A 10,699-nucleotide genomic window follows, 5' to 3' on the forward strand; every position below is an offset into this window, starting at 1 on the left:
GTTGGCTCTCTTTAGATCTTGATAGTTGGTGTGTCTATCAAGGAGAGCAATTGGCTAGCTATTTGTACAGTGACATTTATACCTTATGTGTTTTCTGTGGCATAGTTTGGTTTCTCCAACTAGGACCGGTGGCGATGGATTGCACGCCTGTACTACGTAGGGTAATGCTCCAACAGATACCGATGTTTCTCCAGCGACTTCTAGATCTCGTTTCAAGTGATGAGTGGCTATTGTGATCTTTAAGTCTAGTATGATGAGAACTTTCGCAGGTCCCTTTTGGTTTATTGTTGGTTGAGTGTGATTTATTAATCAGACAAAAAAGAAATCTAGTATATTTTTTCCAGGTATAATTTTATTTTTAACTAGTAGTTCTTCCTGTTTTCCTTGATAATTATTACTGTCAGATCTAAGACACCTTTTGGTGTCTTCTTTTAAAAAACGGAAGAACACTCATGTAAGGGCATCTCCGACGTTGGCCCTCGAACCGCTTGCAATCGTCCGGACCACGTGGTCCAGACGTGTTTTGCCATCCAACACGTGCCTGTATCGGTTCGCCGATCAGTCCAGACGTGCTTTTTCTCGCATACTGGAAACAAAGTGGGGGCGGCAGGGGGGGGGGGGGGCTTGCGTGCGTCCAAACCGCTGCCGCTCCCGCTTCTGACTGCCCTAGCCCACCCAAAACCCCTCCCTCATCCTGCGCCCCTTATCGCCTAAAGGCAGCTGCCCGCATTCATGCCGCTCTAGAGCACCCGTTCCGCATTGACGCTGGTCCAGAGTGGACGTGCCTCTCGCTGGCACCGGCATTGAAGCGGCTTGCTGGGCGAGGGCACCACCTGTGCCGCGTCCTCAGTGTTTGTGCTTGTTCAATGTCATAGAGACGTTTGCTGGATGAGACGAATATCTACCACACCCGTTCAATGCCCGCCCCTTTGTCTGCCGCCATTAAACAGGCTTGCCGGCCAAGAAACCAACTCCGGCGCCTACGCATTGACGCACCGGACGCTTGGCCTCGCTGACATCCACTGTTTAAAGGCGAATAAACCCGGCTCACAACGCACCACATCCCATCCGCTCCCCATCTTCCTCCTGTGCACCATGTTCGCCATGACCGCGAGCAGGAAGGCCTCATGGGAGAGCCTCTCGGCCTAGTAGAAGCACAAGGTGGCCACCCCTTGCGGCCTCCTGGCAGAGTCATCGTGCCAGGTGGATAGAGGCCGTCATGTGTTGGGGAACGTAGCAGAAATTCAAAATTTTCCTACGTGTCACCAAGATCTATCTATGGAGAAACCAGCAACGAGGGGAAGGAGAGTGCATCTACATACCCTTGTAGATCGCTATGCGGAAGCGTTCAAGAGAACGGGGTTGAAGGAGTCGTACTCGTCGTGATCCAAATCACCGGAGATCCTAGTGCCGAACGGACGGCACCTCCGCGTTCAACACACGTACAGCCCGGTGACGTCTCCCATGCCTTGATCCAGCAAGGAGAGAGGGAGAGGTTGAGGAAGACTCCATCCAGCAGCAGCACAAGGGCGTGGTGGTGGTGGAGGAGCGTGGTACTCCAGCAGGGCTTCGCCAAGCACCGCAAGAGACGAGGAGGGAGAGGGGTAGGGCTGCGCCAAGAAGGAGAGGAACTCGTGTGTGTTGGGCAGCCCAAACCTCAAGTATATATAGGGGGAGGGGAGGGGATGCGCCCCCAACTAGGTTTCCACCCCTAGGGGTGGCGGCCAGCCTAGATCCCATCTAGGGGGCGGCCAAGGGGGGGAGAGAGGGGGGCGCACCACTAGGTGGGCCTTAGGCCCATCTAAGCCTAGGGTTTGCCCCCTTCCACTCTCCCTTGTGCCTTGGGCCTTGGCGGGGGGGCGCACCAGCCCACCTGGGGCTCGTCCCCTCCCGCACTTGGCCCATGCAGCCCTCCGGGGCTTATAGCCCCACTTGGTGGACCCCCGGGACCCTCCCGGTGGTCCCAGTATGTTACCGATAAACCCGAAACTTTTCCGGTGACCAAAACAGGACTTCCCATATATAAATCTTTACCTCCGGACCATTCCGGAACTCCTCGTGACGTCCGGGATCTCATCCACTCCGAACAACATTCGGTAACCACATACAAACTTCCTTTATAACCCTAGCGTCATCGAACCTTAAGTGTGTAGACCCTACGGGTTCGGGAACCATGCAGACATGACCGAGACGTTCTCCGGTCAATAACCAACAGCGGGATCTGGATACCCATGTTGGTTCCCACATGTTCCACGATAATCTCATCGGATGAACCACGATGTCGAGGATTCGATCAACCCCGTATACAATTCCCTTTGTCTAGCGGTATTGTACTTGCCCGAGATTCGATCGTCGGTATCCCGATACCTTGTTCAATGTCGTTACCGGCAAGTCTCTTTACTCGTTCCGTAACACATCATCCCGTGATCAACTCCTTGAGCACATTGTGCACATTATTATGATGTTCTACCGAGTGGGCCCAGAGATACCTCTCCGTCACACGGAGTGACAAATCCCAGTCTCGATTCGTGCCAACCCAACAGAAACTTTCGGAGATACCTGTAGTGTACCTTTATAGCCACCCAGTTACGTTGTGAAGTTTGGCACACCCAAAGTATTCCTACGGTATCCGGGAGTTTCACAATCTCATGGTCTAAGGAAATGATACTTGACATTAGAAAAGCTTTAGCATACGAACTACACGATCTTTGTGCTAGGCTTAGGATTGGGTCTTGTCCATCACATCATTCTCCTAATGATGTGATCCCGTTATCAACGACATCCAATGTCCATGGTCAGGAAACCGTAACCATCTATTGATCAACGAGCTAGTCAACTAGAGGCTTACTAGGGACATGGTGTTGTCTATGTATCCACACATGTATCTGAGTTTCCTATGAATAAAATTCTAGCATGGATAATAAACGATTATCACGAACAAGGAAATATAATAATAATCAATTTATTATTGCCTCTAGGGCATATTTCCAACAGTCTCCCACTTGCACTAGAGTCAATAATCTAGTTCACATCGTCATGTGATTAACACTCACAGGTCACATCGCCATGTGACCAACATCCAAAGAGTTTACTAGTGTCACTAAACTAGTTCACATCATCATGTGATTAAGACTCAATGAGTTTTGGGTTTGATCATGTTTTGCTTGTGAGAGAGGTTTTAGTCAACGGGTCTGCAACATTCAGATCCGTATGTACTTCACAAATCTCTAGGTCATATTATAAATGCTGCTTCCATGCTCCGCTTGGAGCTATTCCAAATGGTTGCTCCACTATACATATCCGGTTTGCTACTCAGAGTCATTCGGATAGGTGTTAAAGCTTGCATCGATGTAACCCTTTACGCCGAACTCTTTATCACCTCCATAATCGAGAAACATGTCCTTATTACTCCAAGGACAATTTTGACCGCTATCTAGTGATCCACTCCTAGATCACCTTTGTACCCTCTTGCCAGACATGTGGCAAGGCACACATCAGGTGCGGTACTCATCATGGCATACCGTATAGAGCCTATGACAAAAGCACAGGGGACGACATTCGTCCTTTCTCTTTCTTCTTCCGTGGTCGAGCTTTAAGTCTTAACTTCATACCTTACAACTCAGGCAAGAACTCCTTCTTTGACTGATCCATCTTGAACACCTTCAAGATCATGTCAAGGTATGTGCTCATTTGAAAGTACCGTTAAGCGTTTTGATCTATCCTTATAGATCTTGATGCTCAATGTTCAAGTAGCTTAATCCAGGCTTTCCATTGAAAAACACTTTCCAAATAACTCTATATGCTTTCCAGAAATTCTACATCATTTCTGATCCACAATATGTCAACAACATATACTCATCAGAAATTCTATAGTGCTCCCACTCACTTCTTTGGAAATACAAGTTTCTCATAAACTTTGTATACACCCAAAATCTTTGATCATCTCATCAAAGCATACATTCCAACTCCGAGATGCTTACTCCAGTCCTTAGAAGGATTGCTGGAGCTTTGCATACTTATTAGCATCTTTCAGGATTGACAAAACCTTCCAGTTGTATCACATACAACCTTTCCTCAAGAAAATCGTCGAGGAAACAATGTTTTGACATCCTATCTGCAAGATTTCATAAATAATGCAGTAATCGCTAATATAATTCCAACAGACTCTTAGCATCACTACGAGTGAGAAAGTCTCATCATAGTCAACTCCTTGAACTTGTCAGAAAAAATCTTAACGACAAGTCGAGCTTTCTTAATGGTGATACTTACCATCATTGTCCGTCTTCCTTTTAAAATCCATCTGTACTCAATAGCCTTACGACCATCGAGCCGTTCTGCCAAAGTCTACACTTTGTTTTCATACATGGATCCTCTCTCGGATTATATGGCCTCGAGCCATTTTGGAATCCAGGCCCACCATCACTTCTCCATAGCTCGTAGGTTCATTGTTGTCTAGCAACATGACTTCCAAGACAGGATTACGTACCACTCTGAAGTAGTACGCATCCTTGTCATCCCACGAGGTTTGGTAGTGACTTGATCTGAAGTTTCATGATCACTATCATAAGCTTCCACTTCAATTGGTGTAGGTGCCACAGGAACAACTTCCTATGCCCTGCCACACACTAGTTGAAGAGACGGTTCAACAACCTTATCAAGTCTCCACCATCCACCCACTCAATTCTTTCGAGAGAAACTTTTCCTCGACAAAGGACCCGATTCTAGAAACAATCCCTTATTGCTTTCAGATCTGAGACATGAGGTATACCCAACTGTTTTGGGTGTCCTATGAAGATGCATTTATCCGCTTTGGGTTCGAGCTTATCAGCCTGAAACTTTTTTTCACATAAGCGTCGCAGCCCCAAACTTTTAAGAAATGACAGCTTAGGTTTCTCTAAACCATAGTTCATACGGTGTCATCTCATCGGAATTACGTGGTGCCCTATTTAAAGTGAATGCGGTTGTCTCTAATGCCTAACCCATAAACCATCGTGGTAATTCGATAAGAGACATCATGGTATGCATCATATCCAATAGGGTGCAGTTATGATGTTCGGACACACCATCACACTATGGTGTTCCAGGATGTATTAGTTGTGAAACAATTTCCACAATGTCTTAATTCTGTGCCAAACTCGTAATTCAGATATTCATCTCTATGATCATATCATAGATCTTCTATCCTCTTGTCACGACGATCTTTCGACTTCACCCTGAATTACTTGAACCTTTCAATAATTCAGACTCGTGATTCATCAAGTAAATATACTCAACATCTACTCAAATCATCTCTGAAGTAAGAACATAACGATATCCACTACATGCCTCAACACTCATTGGACTGCACACATCAAAATGTATTACTTCCAACAAGTTGCTTTCTAGTTCCATTTTACTGAAAACGAGGCTTTCAGTCATCTTGCCCATTTGGTATGATTTGCATGTCTCAAGTGATTCAAAATCAAGTGAGTCCAAACGGTCCATTTGCATGGAGTTTCTTCATGCATATACACCAATAGACATGGTTCGCATGTCTCAAACTTTTCAAAAATGAGTGAGTCCAAAGATCCATCAACATGGAGCTTCTTCATGCATTTTATACCAATATGACTCAAATTGCAGTGCCACATTTGTGTGGTACTATCATTACTATCTTGTACCTTTGGCATGAAAATGTGTATCACTACGATCGGGATGGTATTATTCAAATAAACAGAGTAACCATTATTCTCCTTAAATGAATAACCGTGTCGCGATAGACATAATCCAATCATGTCTATGCTCAACGCAAACACCAAATAACAATTATTTAGGTTTTAATACCAATCTCGATGGTAGAGGGAGCGTACGATATTTGATCAACCTTGGAAATACTTCCAACACATATCGTCATCTCACCTTTAGCTAGTCTCCGTTTATTCCGTAGCTTTTATTTCGAGTTACTAACACTTAGCAACCGAACCGGTATCTAATACCCTGGTGCTACTAGGAGTACTAGTAAAGTACATATTAACATAATGTATATTCAATATACTTCTATCGACAGCCTTCTCATCTACCAAGTGTCTAGGGTAATTCTGCTCCAGTGGCTGTTCCCCTTATTACAGAAGCACTTAGTCTCGGGTTTGGGTTCAACCTTGGGTTTCTTCACTAGAGCAGTAGCTGATTTGCCGTTTCATGAAGCATCCCTTTTTTCCCTTGCCCTTCTTGAAACTAGTGGTTTCACCAACCATCAACAATTGATGCTCCTTCTTGATTTCTACTTTTGTGGTGTCAAACATCGCGAATATCTCAAGGATCATCATATATGTCCCCGATACATTATAGTTCATCACGAAGCTCTAGCAGCTTGGTGGTAATGACTTCGGAGAAACATCAATATCTCATCTGGAAGATCAACTCCCACTCGATTCAAATGATTGTTGCACTCAGACAATCTGAGCACAAGCTCAACAATTGAGCTTTTCTCCTTAGTTTGTAGGCTAAGAAAATCGTCGGAGGTCTTATACCTCTTGACGTGGGCACGAGCCTGAAATCCCAATTTCAGCCCTCGAAACATCTCATATGTTTCGCGACGTTTCAAAACGTCTTCGGTGCCTCAACTCTAAACCGTTTAACTGAACTATCACGTAGTTATCAAAATGTGTATGTCAGATGTTCGCAACATCCACAGACGACGTTCGAGGTTCAGCACACTGAGCGGTGCATTAAGGACATAAGCCTTCTATGAAGCAATGAGGACAATCCTCAGTTTACGGACCTAGTCCGCATAATTGCTACTATCAACTTTCAACTAAATTTTCTCTAGGAACATATCTAAACAGTAGAACTAAAGCGCGAGCCACGACATAATTTGCGAAGACCTTTTGACTATGTTCAGGATAATTAAGTTCATCTTATGAACTCGCACTCAGATAGACATCCCTCTAGTCATCTAAGTGATTACATGATCCGAGTCAACTAGGCCGTGTCCGATCATCACGTGAGACGGACTAGTCATCATCGGTGAACATCTTCATGTTGATCGTATCTACCATACGACTCATGCTCGACCTTTCGGTCTCTTGTGTTCCGAGGCCATGTCTGTACATGCTAGGCTCTTCAAGTCAACCTAAGTGTTTCGCGTGTGTAAATCTGTCTTACACCCGTTGTATGTGAACGTTAGAATCTATCACACCTGATCATCACGTGGTGCTTCGAAACAACAAACTGTCGCAACGGTGCACAGTTAGGGGGAACACTTTCTTGAAATTTTAATGAGGGATCATCTTATTTACTACCGTTGTTATAAGCAAATAAGATGCATAAACATGATAAACATCACATGCAATCAAATAATAGTGACATGATATGGCCAATATCATATAGCTCCTTTGATCTCCATCTTGGGGCTCCATGATCATCTTGTCACCGGCATGACACCATGATCTCCATCATCATGATGTCCATCACTGTGTCTCCATGAAGTTGTCTCGCCAACTTATTACTTCTACTACTATGGCTACCGGTTAGCAATAAAGTAAAGTAATTACATGGCGTTGTTCAATGACACGCAGGTCATACAATAAATAAAGACAACTCCTATGGCTCCTGCCGGTTGTCATACTCATCGACATGCAAGTCGTGATTCCTATTACAAGAACATGATCAATCTCATACATCACATATCATTCATCACATTCTTCTTGGCCATATCACATCACATAGCATACCCTGCAAAAACAAGTTAGACATCCTCTAATTGTTGTTTGCATGTTTTACGTGGCTGCTATGGGTTTCTAGCAAGAACGTTTCTTACCTACGCAAAAACCACAATGTGATATGCCAATTGCTATTTACCCTTCATAAGGACCCTTTTCATCGAATCCGATCCGACTAAAGTGGGAGAGACAGACACCCGCTAGCCACCTTATGCAACTAGTCCATGTCAGTCAGTGGAACCAGTCTCACGTAAGAGTACGTGTAAGGTCGGTCCAGGCCGCTTCATCCCACAATGCCGCCGAATCAAGATTGGACTAGTAACGGTAAGCATATTGAACAAAGTCAACGCCCACAACTACTTTGTGTTTAACTCGTGCATAGAATCTACGCAATAGACCTAGCTCTGATACCACTGTTGGGGAACGTAGCAGAAATTCAAAATTTTCCTACGTGTCACCAAGATCTATCTATGGAGAAACCAGCAACGAGGGAAGGAGAGTGCATCTACATACCCTTGTAGATCGCTATGCGGAAGCGTTCAAGAGAACGGGGTTGAAGGAGTCGTACTCGTCGTGATCCAAATCACCGGAGATCCTAGTGCCGAACGGACGGCACCTCCGCGTTCAACACACGTACAGCCCGGTGAAGTCTCCCATGCCTTGATCCAGCAAGGAGAGAGGGAGAGGTTGAGGAAGACTCCATCCAGCAGCAGCACAAGGGCGTGGTGGTGGTGGAGGAGCGTGGTACTCCAGCAGGGCTTCGCCAAGCACCGCAAGAGACGAGGAGGGAGAGGGGTAGGGCTGCGCCAAGAAGGAGAGGAACTCGTGTGTGTTGGGCAGCCCAAACCTCAAGTATATATAGGGGGAGGGGAGGGGCTGCGCCCCCAACTAGGTTTCCACCCCTAGGGGTGGCGGCCAGCCTAGATCCCATCTAGGGGGCGGCCAAGGGGGGGAGAGAGGGGGGCGCACCACTAGGTGGGCCTTAGGCCCATCTGAGCCTAGACTTTGCCCCCTTCCACTCTCCCTTGCGCCTTGGGCCTTGGTGGGGGGGGGGGCGCACCAGCCCACCTGGGGCTGGTCCCCTCCCGCACTTGGCCCATGCAGCCCTCCGGGGCTTATAGCCCCACTTGGTGGACCCCCGGGACCCTCCCGGTGGTCCCGGTATGTTACCGATAAACCCGAAACTTTTTCGGTGACCAAAACAGGACTTCCCATATATAAATCTTTACCTCCGGACCATTCCGGAACTCCTCGTGACGTCCGGGATCTCATCCACTTTGAACAACATCCGGTAACCACATACAAACTTCATTTATAACCCTAGCGTCATTGAACCTTAAGTGTGTAGACCCTACGGGTTCGGGAACCATGCAGACATGACCGAGACGTTCTCCGGTCAATAACCAACAGCGGGATCTAGATACCCATGTTGGTTCCCACATGTTCCACGATGATCTCATCGGATGAACCACGATGTCGAGGATTCGATCAATCTCGTATACAATTCCCTTTGTCTAGCGATATTGTACTTGCCCGAGATTCGATCATTGGTATCCCGATACCTTGTTCAATGTCGTTACCGGCAAGTCTCTTTACTCGTTCCGTAACACATCATCCCGTGATCAACTCCTTGATCACATTGTGCACATTATGATGATGTCCTACCGAGTGGGCCCAGAGATACCTCTCCGTCACACGGAGTGACAAATCCCAGTCTCGATTCGTGCCAACCCAACAGACACTTTCGAAGATACCTGTAGTGTACCTTTATAGCCACCCAGTTACGTTGTGACATTTGGCACACCCAAAGTATTCCTACGGTATCCGGGAGTTGCACAATCTCATGGTCTAAGGAAATGATACTTGACATTAGAAAAGCTTTAGCATACGAACTACACGATCTTTGTGCTAGGCTTAGGATTGGGTCTTGTCCATCACATCATTCTCCTAATGATGTGATCCCGTTATCAACGACATCCAATGTCCATGGTCAGGAAACCGTAACCATCTATTGATCAACGAGCTAGTCAACTAGAGGCTTACTAGGGACATGGTGTTGTCTATGTATCCACACATGTATCTGAGTTTCCTATCAATACAATTCTAGCATGGATAATAAACGATTATCATGAACAAGAAATATAATAATAATAAATTTATTATTGCCTCTAGGGCATATTTCCAACATCATGGCAGCGAGCTCTCTAGAGGTCTCCGACGACCCCATGATAGAGATTGGCTCAGACGACGACTATCTGCTAGAGCCTGCCTCGGTGCATGTTGGCTTGACGATGGAGTAGGCACATGCACACTTCAACGCCGCCATGCTGAGGAGTTGTTGGCACCCACACCTATGTCAGTGTTGCAGCAGGCGCAGGAGGAACGACGCAACAACCTGTTCCTCCTCGAGCAGCGCTGGTTGACGAAGGGTCAGATCTACAGCAAGGGAACGAGCGAGGAGGTCGTGGTGCCCATGATCGCATTGAACCCCAACTTCAACGCTTATCAGTAGGCGCTCTATGAGGCCACCCGCGCTCAAGCCGCTCGGAATGCGCAGGTGACGCTGGCTGCGCAGGTGATCGTGGACAAGAACGCCACCAGTTGCCCGTCCTATGCACCGCCAAACACAGGTTGACTGCGTCGTTGGGATGACAAGCGTGCCAGCCCCTTCACTTCCACCGTGGACCTCACGTCCATTGGCGACAGACAGATCGCGAACTCCGACTAGGATGAATAGGGCATCGAAGGTGGTGGGAGCTCGAGTCCCAAATGGGACGACCTGTCTCCCATGTTCTGCTCTTTCTCGCCGGTGGCTGCATCTTCACTTCACGGGTTTTATCCCCACCGCTCATGGAGACGGCAAATGGAGGAGGTGCTCACTAGAAGGGAATAAGAAGGACTTGGACGAGGGCACCACCGTAGGCTAGATTTAGGCATGGTCCCCTTTTTTTAATGAAACTGTCCGAAATATAATGAATTTTGTCCGGTTTGTATGAAAA

The sequence above is a fragment of the Triticum aestivum genome, chromosome 6A, assembly GCF_018294505.1.
Source record: "Triticum aestivum cultivar Chinese Spring chromosome 6A, IWGSC CS RefSeq v2.1, whole genome shotgun sequence".
Taxonomy (NCBI): Eukaryota; Viridiplantae; Streptophyta; class Magnoliopsida; order Poales; family Poaceae; genus Triticum; species Triticum aestivum.